This window comes from Panthera onca, chromosome D4 (genome assembly GCF_046562875.1).
Source record: "Panthera onca isolate mPanOnc1 chromosome D4, mPanOnc1 haplotype 2, whole genome shotgun sequence".
In the NCBI taxonomy this organism is placed as follows: domain Eukaryota; kingdom Metazoa; phylum Chordata; class Mammalia; order Carnivora; family Felidae; genus Panthera; species Panthera onca.
In genome coordinates, this window is record NC_138351.1 from 58,631,807 (window position 1) to 58,643,911 (window position 12,105).

General features: G+C 46.8%; 1 protein-coding gene across 2 annotated transcripts in view; it reads right to left on the reverse strand.

The window, feature by feature from the left end:
- Positions 1–11,315, reverse strand: part of GNE (glucosamine (UDP-N-acetyl)-2-epimerase/N-acetylmannosamine kinase) — a 70,430-nt gene extending 59,115 nt beyond the window's left edge. Inside the window, exons 1-2 of one of the 2 annotated variants that reach the window (XM_078436684.2) lie at positions 11,145–11,315; positions 9,651–9,972 (exon numbers count right to left, since the gene is read on the reverse strand). The gene's annotated coding sequence lies outside the window, so the exon portion shown is untranslated. The remainder of the gene's footprint in view (positions 1–9,650; positions 9,973–11,144) is intronic. The other variant, XM_078436682.2, reaches the window with a different exon arrangement.
- Between the last annotated feature and the right edge of the window lie 790 nt (positions 11,316–12,105).

Genomic DNA, 12,105 nt, shown 5'->3' on the forward strand with positions numbered 1-12,105 from the left:
TAAAATGAAATAAAATGATTCGATAATATATAATGATGGCAATGATGTTGGCAGAACAAGAACTTTCATTCTCTGCTAAGAGTATAAATGGTTGCATCCTTCCTGGGGAACAATTTGGCAATATCTATCCATTTTTTTTAAAGTTCATTTATTTATTTTGAGAGAGAGAGAGAGAGAGAGCGCACGCGTGCATGCTTGAGCAGGGGAGGGGCAGAGAGAGGAGAGAAAGAATTCCGAGCAGGCTCCTTGCTGTCATCGCGGAGCACGACGAGGGGATCGAACTCACCAACCATGAGATCTTGACCTGAGCTGAAACCAAAAGTCCATCAATTAGCCAGCTGAGCTACCTAAGCACCTCATCATCTAGTGGTATTTTTAATTTTAATATATATACTATTTGATTAATCACTGCCACTTCTACTCATCTATTACACCTATGTACCTGCAAATGCATACAAAGATACTTGTACAATCATGATCATTGTACCTTTTAAATAAACTGGAGATACCCTAAATAACTCTAATAAGAGACTAGGTAAATAAATGTAGAATATCCATACTATAAAATACCATGTAATTGTTAAAAGGAACACGTATGTCTGCACAGTGAAGGAAACAATCAGCAAAACTAAAAGGCAACTGACAGAATGGGAGAAGATATTTGCAAATGACATATCAGATAAAGGGTTAGTATCCAAAATCTATAAAGAACTTCTCAAACTCAACACCCAAAAAATGAATAATCCAGGGGCGCCTGGGTGGCTCAGTCGGTTGAATGTCCAACTTCGGCTCAGGTCATGATCTCGCGGTCCGTGAGTTCGAGCCCTGCATCTGGCTCTGTGCTGACGGCTCAGAGCCTGGATCCTGCTTCTGCCTCTGTGTCTCCCTCTCTCTCTGACCCTCCCCCGTTCATGCTCTGTCTCTCTCTGTCTCAAAAATAAATAAACATTTTTTAAAAATGAATAATCCAGTGAAGAAATGGGCAAAGACATGAATAGACACTTCTCCAAAGAAGACATCCAGATGGCCAACCAACACATGAAAAAATCCTCAACATCACTCATCATCAGGGAAATACAAATCAAAATCACATTGAGATACCACCTCACACCTGTCAGAATGGCTAACATTAACAACTCAGGCAACAATAGATGTTGGCGAGGGTGAGGAGAAAGAGGAGCTCTTTTGCACTGCTGATGGGAATGCAGCCACTCTGGAAAACAATATGGAGGTTCCTCAAAAAATTAAAAATAGAACTTCCCTACGACCCAACAATTGCACTACTAGGTATTTATCCAAGGGATACAGGTGTGCTATTTCGAAGGGATACATGCACCCCCATGTTTATAGCAGCGCTATCAACAATAGCCAAAGTATGGAAAGAGCCCAAATGTCCATCGATGGATGAATGGATAAAGAAGATGTGGTATACATATACAATAGAGTATTACTCAGCAATCAAAAAGAATGAAATCTTGCCGTTTGCGACTACGTGGATGGAACTAGAGGGTATCATGCTAAACGAAATTAGTCAGTCAGAGAAAGACAAATATCATATGACTTCACTCATATGAGGACTTTAAGAGACAAAACAGATGAACATAAGGGAAGGGAAGCAAAAATAATATAAAAACAGAGAGGGGAACAAAACATAAGAGACTCTTAAATATGGAGAACAAACAGAGGGTTACTGGAGGGGTGTGGGAGGGGGGATGGGCTAAATGGGTAAGGGGCATTAGGGAATCTACTCCTGAAATCATTGTTGCACTACATGCTAACTTGGATGTAAATTAAAAAATAAATTAATTAATCTGAAAAAAAAAAAAAAGGAACACACGTGGAACACTTCTAGGACACACTGTTAAATGAAAAAGGAGTATCAGGGATGCCTGGGTAGCTCAGTCAGATAAGCATTAGACTTTCGATCTCAGCTCAGGTCTTTATCTCAGGGGCATGAGTTCAAGCCCCAAATTAGGCTTTATACCGGGCATGCAGCCTACTTGAAAAGAAAAGGAAAGAAAAGAAAAAGGAACATCAAAACTATATGAATAGTATGATCCCATGTATGTAAAAAAGAAATCTAAACTATATTCTATACACTTGATAGTTATGTACACATATGTCAATAACTATTGTAGTCACGAAATCACATTTTATTTCCAAAGCAATGTAACATTCAAAAAAGCACAATTCAAATAGGATTTCCAGTCTTCACTTAAACCTATTATAGATTTATAAAATTCAGGTATATAGTCTTTACTATTTAATTATTTTAGTATTATGATACACTCGGCTATTCTTTTTCCTCTCTTTTTTGCTTTTCCATATAAATTTTAGGATCAACCTGTGAAGTTTCATGAGAAACCCAACTGGGATTTTTATTGGTTTAATTAATTTTTAAGTTTTTCCTGTCCCTGTATACTGAAAGCTCTTTGATGAAAAGAGGCCATGTCTGTCTTGTTCTCACTGTGCTCCTAGCACCGAACCCAGTGCCTGAAGTACAGTAAGTACTCAATAAATATTTGTAGAATGCTTGGATGGATGAATGAATGAATGAATGACCTATAATAGCATAATTACTCAACATAAAATGTTTTGCAGGAGTTTAAATTTTTATCTTCACTGTATAGTTAATTACAGGAAGAAGTTTTAGTCTATAGTTAAATAATTTACTGGTTTGTAAACAACAGAAATGTACTTCTCACAATTCTGGGACTGAAAGTCTGAGCTCAGGGTACCAACATAGCTACGTTCTGGTGAAAGCCAGCACTGTCCTAATTCTTCTAATCCCTGAGGGCCCCACCCTCACGATCTCATCTAATCCGAACTACCTCCCGAAGGTCCCATCTCCTACCATCACGTTTGGGGGGGTGCGGTTTCAACATATGAGTTTTGGGGGAGACACAAACATTTGGTCTCTAAGAATGCCTCATAAGATGGGCCCCCTTCTCCCCTGCCCCGTCAACATGGGGAGGCTATAGGAGTGAAATAAATGATATGGCACAGTTAGGCAGAAGAAGGCTGGAGCTGAATTTCTCAGAAATTCATCAAAGAATTCATCAAAGATTTCTTTGATGAAATTTCTCAAGCTCTTTGATAAAAGAGGCCATGTCTGTCTTGTTCTCACTGCGCTCCTAGCACCTAACCCAGTGCCTGAAGTTCTCATCTTTCTCATCTACTCTTGACTCACAGTCGTTCTCAAGGGATGCAGTTCCATCCCCAAGGGGGTATATTTTTTAAATGGAGCGGGGAGGGCCTGGGTGGCTCATTCAGTTAAGCATCTGACTCTTGGTTTGGGCTCAGGTCATGATCTTACGGTTCATGGGATTGAGGCTCGTGTCGGGCTCCGCGCTGACCGTGTGGAGCCTGCTTGGGATTCTCTCTCTCCCTGTCTCTGCCCCTCCGCTGTGCATGCTTGCACACACTCTCTCCCTCTCTCTGTCTCTCTCAAAATAAATAAATAAACTTAAAAAAATGTGTGTGGAGGAGGGGTGTTATTTTCCACTGTCACAAGGGGGAGTGGGTGCTTTTGGTTTTCACTGGGTGAGAACTTTTGTCAATGCCAGAAACTCTCTTGCCCAACAAGAAATTTTCCTGTCCCAAAAGGCAGGACCATTCCCACTGGGAAATTCTGCTGAAGTATTACGCCCACTCTGTTTTCACCACATGTAGAAAGCTTAAGGAATTTGTACTTATATAGAAAATAATAGAATTGTCTTCTGCCATTTCATCGGGACATTCAAGGGTGTCATGCCTCACGAGTCTCCCCCCCTCCAGGCACAGAAATTCCTAGGTAACCATTATATGTTGACAGATTATGAAGCAAGCCATGGTTTGAATTTAAAAGCAGTGTTGCAATCAGAGAAACCAGCTAGGCCACCAAAGAGGATTTTTAAATAACTCAATTTTTTTTTCTTACATTTGCCAAAAATGACTAAGGGTATACAAAACCCTCAGCAACACTCTTCCATTAAATCTCCACACTTCATTCCCAACTATTTCCTCACATCCAGTCTGTTCCTCTTCACTTACCTAAAACCTCTCGGGGAAAAAAAGTCCTCCTCTCCCCTCCCTCCTTTTCCAGTCTCTGTCACGAAGGCTCAGCCGTGAGGGCTAAAACTGAAAGAATGTTCTCGTCGCTGGCTTGCAGGCTGGGGTCTGCGAGTCAGATGGCTCAGCTGTGAACAGAGTAACTCTCCTATATCTGCCCTTTGGTCTCTCTGATTATCAAGTACACACAAGGCTGAGGATGAGCCCGACTGGGTAAAGATACAACAAGCCACTTTTGGGGGGCCAGCTCCCCTGGTCTTCGTCCCACACACCAGAAAGGACAATACAGAAGCCAGCTGGCTGCTTCTGTAGAGAGGTAGGACACCCGCTTTTGAAGACCCCATTCTGGGCTGCAGCTGAGCAGTTTAATGCTCTGAAGGTCTATTTTGAGGGGACTGAGGCAGAAGGCCCCTCACCGCATCAGAACCTAGAAGGTCTTAAGAAATCATGTCACCAGGGGCGCCTGAGTGGCTCAGTCGGTTAAGTGTCCCACTCTCGGTTTTGGCTCAGGTCATGATCTCAGAGTATCGTGGGCTTGAGCCCGGCGTCGGGCTCTGTGCTGGCAGTGTGGAAACTGCTTGGGATCCTCTCCCTCTCTCTCTCTGCCCCTCCTCCACTCACCCTGTCTCTGTCTCTCTCAAAATAAATAAATAAAGCTTAAAAAAAAAAAAAAGAAATCGTGTCAAGATATCCTCCCAGAGAAGTTGGGGAGGGGAGAGATGGCCCATAAGCCTCCCATCCCCTCATGTTAAGGTGCCTTTAAACATAAACACACATAAAACAAGGTTTTCTATTGATCCATTGACAAAAACGTTGTGACCAGAGACGTGCAGGAACATAACCTTACATTTCCCTTGGGAGCAATAGTATTCACTGATTCAGTATCCACAGCCACCTCATAGAACATGACTACTGCAAGTAACGAGAACAGGCTACATTATTATGAATATAGGGGTATAGTTTGGGCTTCACACACAGCCCTGGCAAGTGTCTCAGGGCCCCTCTCCCTTCCCCAGGGTCCCCAGACCATACTTTGAGAACCACCGCTCGGGGTATACTATGGCACTTCCGGTAGACTGTAAACTCCCTTAGGGTTGGCCACAGCCGTTTTCTTCATCTTTGTGCTTCCAAAATCTTGTATAATGCCAGGCACATAGTAGACACTCAGCAAGTAGGTAAATAGTGAGTTCAATGAAAGTGAGATAATTTCTGCTATAATTACCCCCATGATTTCTGATATAAATGGGGGTAAGAGTGCTAAAAAAAAAAAAAAAATGCTGAGAAAGACAAGAATGGTCTCTTTGGTGCTGAAGGTCAGTTCAGTCTTAATCTTCATGATTTTATGTCTAGCGTAGATTATTTGATTGATCCAAAGTAAATAAACATGGGGTGCCTGGGTGGCTCAATCGGTTGAGCGTCCAACTTCAGCTCAGGTCATGATCTCACAGTTCCTGGTTTGAGCCCCGCGTCCGGCTCTGTGCTGACAGCTCAGAGCCTGGAGCCTGCTTCGGATTCTGTGTTTCCCTCTCTCTCTGCCCCTCCCCTGCTCACGCTCTGTCTCTCTTTGTCTCTCAAAAATAAATAAAACATTAAACAAAAATTTTAAGTAATTAAACACATTTTGGATTATTTAAAGTGACAACTATATCAAAGATATAAAAGAGAATTTTTTTTTTTTAAAGAAAATCAGATGTGGAGAGAGTATGCTCTCCCATCCTCAAAGAGTATAATAAATTGATAAATACAAATCTCTACTGATGAAATATCTTGATTATTGAAGTGAGTGGATTTTACAGTGTGAAGTTTTTTTCATGATGCAGGATTTGAAATGAGGCCTGCCTTTATATTTTTCCAGCGGCTGTGGTAACGGTTATGTAAATTTTAACTATTCTAGTTTGGAAAACATACCCTCATTGTTCCCTATCTTTTCTTATACAAACATGCCTGAGCATCGGGTCTGAGGTTTTCATGAAAGAACAATCTCTGACTCCATGGGTGGAAGTCAGCCCATGCCTTACTTTCGTTTGGTACCTGGCTTCTTCCTCAGCAAAGGCCAACAGGTGAAGTGCACATTCCAAAGAGGCTCTACAGTTCCATTGGTCCCGCTGCCCCACACGGGGGTGTGGGGTGTGCTCTTACCCATGGAGACCGAGGAGCAGGCACCTCGTGGATTCCTGGGCCTTGGTGGCCGCGGGCCGCGTTTCCGGAGAGGTGAGAGGGTGGGAAATGACTGAGCTGACAGTAAACCTATGGAGGGTAGGACTTCTGGGGGCATCAGGAGCAGACACACAACACACGCTTGCTGACTTGAGACGGTGACAGTGTGGGGGCCCAAGGCCGAGCAGAGAGCCTGAAAGACACCATCCGTACTATGTCCCAGGAGACGGGCAGTCTGTGAGGCCTGAGGCGGGCAGGCTTGCAGGGCTGGGTGGACAGGAGGTTCGAGGGCACTAGAGGCGAAGGGTCCTGACGTAGGATGGGGGCCTGGACTCAAACCACCCAAGTAGCAGAAGCCGGGAGTAGGAGGGAAGGACTGCTTCTAGCCTTTTCTCACAGGTGGGCAAGTGTGCACGTGATGGACCACAGCAGAGAGGTGGGCGAGAGGGAGCCTCTGGCTATTTCCCGGTGGCATTCGTTTCCTATGGCAGCCAACAAGTTACCACAAACTGGGGGCTTAAAACGACGACAAGTATTCCCTCATGGTTCTGGAGGTCAGGAGTCCAAAATGGAGGTGCCGGCAGGGCCACGCCCCCTCCGGAGGTTCGAGGGGAGATTCCTTTGCCTCTTCCAGCTTCTGGGGGCTGTAGATGTGCCTTGGTTTCTTTGGCTGTGGCCACGTCACGCTCACCTCTTGTGCATCTTCACATGACCTTTTCTTCTTCCGTCTTTCGTAAGGATGCTTGTCATTGGATTCAGGGTTTATGTCGGAGGACCCAGGATGTTCTCATCCCAAGATACATAATTACACCTGCAAAGGTTCTTTTTTATCAGTAAGGTAACACTTACTCACTGGTTCCCAGGGTTTGACGTGGACATATCTTTTGAGGGGGTGTGATGGTTAATTTCATGTGTCAGCCTGGCTGGGCCATGGTGCCCAGATATGTGGCCAAAAATTATTCTGGATATTTCTGTGAGGGTGTTTTTGCATGAGATTTACATTTAAATCAGTGGACTTTGAGTAAAGCAGACTGTCTTCCACGATGTGGGTGGGCCTCATCCGATCAGTTGAAGGTCTGAATGGAACAAAAGGCTGACTTCCACCAAGCAGGAGGGAATTCTGCCAGCAGATGGCCTTTAGACTTCATCTACAATATTGGCTCTTCCTGGGCCTCCAGCCTAACTGCCTTTGGACTCAAACAACAACTCTTTACTGAGTCTCCAGCCTCTCAGCCCCTCCCATTGGGGAGGTTTTGGACTTGCCAAGCCTCCACGATCATGTGATCCAATTCATGAAAATAAACGTCTTTAGATATGTATCTATCCGTATATTGTGTATCGGCTCTGTTTCTCTGGAGAACCCTGACTAATCCAGGGGACTACCACTAGATGTACTACACCAATATCCCTTCTGTGACACTGCTTCTCAGACCCGAACAGGCACGTGATTTTGCTCAAGTGCAGATTCTGATTCAGTAGATGTGGAATGAGGCCCAGGATTCCCCATTTCTAACAAGCTTCCGGGTGCTACTGGTCAGGGTGACCAATGTGTCCCAGGACTATCCCAGTTTTAGCGCTGAAATGTCCTTGTCCCCTTGTCCCTCAGCCCCAAGCCAACCGAGTTGGTTGATGACCCTAATACTGGTCCAACGGACCGCACTGTAAGCAGTAAGGAGCTAGAGATCCCTGTGAAGGGGGGACTGTGAAACTTTGAGGCCCTTCAAATATGGGGATGAGTGTAAAAGTATCTTGCCACAGGTAAATCCCTAAGTAGTTCCCAGCATGAGGAGCCATGGGTGGTTGCAAACCTACTGAAGGCTTTCCTTTTCCAGTGCTTGTATTTCTTTTAATTTTCTATCATATCAAGATGAAAGTTTCAGGGGCGCCTGGGTGGCTCAGTCGGTTAAGCGGCCGACTTCGGCTCAGGTCACGATCTCGCGGTCCGTGAGTTCGAGCCCCGCGTCGGGCTCTGTGCTGACAGCTCGGAGCCTGGAGCCTGTTTCAGATTCTGTGTCTCCCTCTCTCTGACCCTCCCCTGTTCATGCTCTGTCTCGCTCTGTCTCAAAAATAAATAAAAACGTTAAAAAAAAAAATTTAAAGATGAAAGTTTCAGTCAGCGTGATTTCTTATCACATCCCCCACAGTGGCCTCACCAACGACTTTGTGGAGACAGAGAACCTCCCAAGGAAACTCCCTCATGCTTCCTCCCCTAAGCTGAATGTTTTCTAAACACTGACTCACCCTCTTCTCTGTGCCTGGCAGAGAGTAAAAGGAGCCAGGCGGAGGGGTCAGCCAGAGCTGTGTTTGAATTCTGCCTCTGCCATTTGTAGTTGCTTGATCTTGGGCTTTTCTAAGGTTGATGATACTTCCGAAGGGAGAATATTCAGAAGACTGTTGCCAGGTCGAAGGGGACCTCTATGCAAAATGCACACCCAGCACCTGACACTCAGTGACACTGAGTGTCACTCAGTGAGCTCCTTCCTCTCCCCAGGCCCCGGGCAGAATGGGACACAGGCGCTCGTGGGCGGAGGGCAATGGGAGAGACCGTGTGTCTCAGTCTGATGACTGCCCTATCTGCTTGTAATATTGTTTTACTTTTATTTTTCCTGAAATCAACTTTAAATCAACTCTTTTTTTTTCTTTACTTAACCTTGTACTAGCGAATAATATTTGTGACATCATGGGTTTAACTGACTAATTATATATTTTTCCAACGCACAGATCTTTAAAAGATATGGAGTGACTTTTATGCTTTCCATAGGATTACCATGCCAGTTAATAGATTTTTTTTCCAATACAAATGATAATGAATACACATAGCCATTCATTTAGCAGATAGTAGAGTTAGAACAGCCTGGCACAAATCTAGGCTCTCAAGCACCCATGCTGAGGCAGTCGGCCCCAGACCCCCCTTGTTCCTGGGACTAAGATCCATGACTTGCCACACTGGTTAGGAGGGTCTGTTATGTGTTTACCAAGAAGCCCAGACAGAGTGCACTCGATCCCAGGCCTTGGGTGGGAGGCTTTCTTGCATTCAAGTTTATTTATTATTATTATTTTTTAAAGGAATCACGACACCCCATGTGGGGCTCCAACTCACAACCCTGAGATCAAGAGTTGCACGCTCTACTGACAGAACCAGCCAGGCGCTCCCGGGAGGCTTTCTTTTGCCCTTCCACTGCCGCGATGCAGTGGAACGGAGGGAAGTTGAAAGGGCTGGGGGCTGGAAGGTCTATTTGAAGGCCTGAGCATCTTGTTCTTACTTTCTCATCTAAGTCTTCCTTATAGGTAAGGACAATCGACTCAAGCCTGCTGTGTGGGTTTGGCCATCTTCTGGGTGTGTGTGTTCCTCTCTCTCTCTTTGCCTTCAGTTCCTCTTTCGGGGCCGTTGCAGAGTAAATTGGCTCAGGGCCACGGCGACTGGGTAAGCAAGCCACACTTACCCTCTTATCTTTTCCTCAGGGTCCTACATCCTTCTCAAAACATTGCTTGGGGCTCCAGGTCCATGCGCTGAGATGCCAAGGTTCGGATATGGGGGTGGTTTGGGAGATGCCAGCTCTATGCGAGGCCAAGAGCTCCACCCGGCTTTGTCTGACTGTCAGATGTGCGTGCTGCTTCAACACAACAGACTCTCACCTCAGTCTGATTTTCCAAGGCTCCTCCTTCACTGGGACTGGGGCTTGCTCAATCATCGCCCTGGTCTTTTGCCTTTTCAGTCCCCTCCTCTCCTGACAGGCCTTCCTGTCTGTGTACCAACGTGTCTCTCTAGGACAAAAACAAACACAATCAACCCAAACCAGTTCTCGATACTGTAGCCACTTTGCATGGGGGAGGGGGCATCTCCTTCCTTCCTCTCGTGACATAATATTGTGAGAACAGGTTACACTTAGGGTTTCCACTCGCCAGCCACCCGCTCTTCCTTAACTTGTCCAGTCTGCCTTCAGGCCCCACCGCTCTCCTGAAACCGCCATCTGAAAAGTCAGCACCCTTGTCCACCTTCGGCAGCCCGTGATGGCGCATTGACCCTCCTTTGGCTGTGGCACCGGGGGGGCCTTGTGTGGCTCCTTTTCAAGGCTTTTCCTGACTCATCTTCTGCCCCCCACCCCGGATGAGGGCAGCCAGGGGGCTGTTTTCTGGTCCCTTTCCCTGTCTCCCTGCACTCATCAACTCCCTCAGAGCAGCTCTGGCCAAGCTGCCCTTCCACACAGTGTACCTTCAGCCTTCATGAGACATTTTCTCTCTCATGTTCCATTCTCATGCCCCCTCAGAGCCCAGAACTAAAAATAGAAATGTTGAAAGCCACGTGACAAGGCCTCTGAGAAGGTCATTAGGAAAAACCCGGGGTTTCAGAAAGGAAGCATGATCCACGGGGAGTCAGGTGGTTCAGAAGAACAAGAAGATTCATAACGAATGAGACATAGCAGACCAGCCGCCTTGCTTTCTGTTGACAGGAAGCAAACTAGTCAGCTGCCTGGGGCACTGTGTAGACAGGGGCCTCTGGTTCCACATGGGTGTCAGTCTGAGCCGGTCAGGATAGACTCACTGTCAGGAGGGAGACCCGGGGGTCAGGTGAGAGTGAAGTAAGACCGTTTACCGTAAAGACTTGTGGGTGGGACTTAGGGAGAAGGAAAAGCCCCTGAGGCACCGTGACCATGTCAGAGTGACCCGAGACTCAGGTAAGGTCAGGAAAACAAAGGCCTGAGGAGTGTTCCTGTGACAGCCCGTGGGCAGCCCCCTCCCCTGCTGCTATTCCAGGCTCCTTCAGCACCCCGTAGCCCACCTAGTGCTCTCTGCCGAGACCTGGAGGCCCTTACACGCACTCCTTTTTATCAGACGGTGGCAGAAACCTCTTTCAAAGACATCAGCGGCTTCTCTGCCAGCGGGGAAACAGGTGTCCTGGGGAGGGGTGACAGGTGTTTTCCTAGAGCTGTACTCACGTGTTGCTGGAATGTGAGCCCCAGGTCCTCCCAATGACTTGGGCAGAGCTGCCAGAGTGTAATGAGGGGGTTGGGGCGCCTGGGTGGCTCAGTCCATTGAGTGTCCGACTTCGACTCAGGTCATGATCTCGCGGTCCGTGAGTTCGAGCCCCGCGTCGGGCTCTGTGCTGACAGCTCGGAGCCTGGAGCCTGCTTCAGATTCTGTGTCTCCCTCTCTCTCTGACCCTCCCCTGCTCATACTCTGTCTCTCTCTGTCAAAAATAAAATAAACATTAAAAAAAATTAAAAAAAAAAAAAAGAAGAAGCAGGCGGGCCACCCCGTCCACCCCATTACAGCAGTGGTTCCCAGAGCCAGAGAGGACGGGTCGGCTTCAGGCAAAACTAGGCAGGAACCCACCCCCCAGGCTCTAATTTATTATCAACAGGTGTTTGTTGTGAAGTTGCAGCACCTGTAACACACTGGTCTGGGCCAGTGTGTGTGTGTGTGTGTGTGTGTGTGTGTGTGTGTGTGTGTGTGTGTGTGTGTGTGTGTGTGTGTGTGTGCTGGATGGGGGATATATTGATGAGAGTATAAAATTAAAGACACAGATACAGAGAGGAGGAGCAGAAGATTCAGAGGGCGGGGCTGGGTGAGAACTGAAGCCAGGAGAGCGGAGCCAGGGGAGGCATGAGACCCACAGACGCTCACGGCCTCCGCCAGCAGATCTCATAAGTGTGGGATCTCCCGGCGCTGGCCTGCGTTTTCCAAGAGATGGTGTCCCAGAGGAAGAGGCATCTATCACGTGTAAGACAGAGAGGACTATGGACCAGGGAGGTCGGACACGGACAGGAAGAGTCCATGGCCTGGGAGCAGCAGGGGTAGAACAGGGGCCCCAGCAGTGTTGAGAGCACCAGGCGTCATCCCCGCCTTCCCTCGGCCCCCTCATCTCTCTGCTGTTAGAGGGTGGGCCAGAATCGAAAT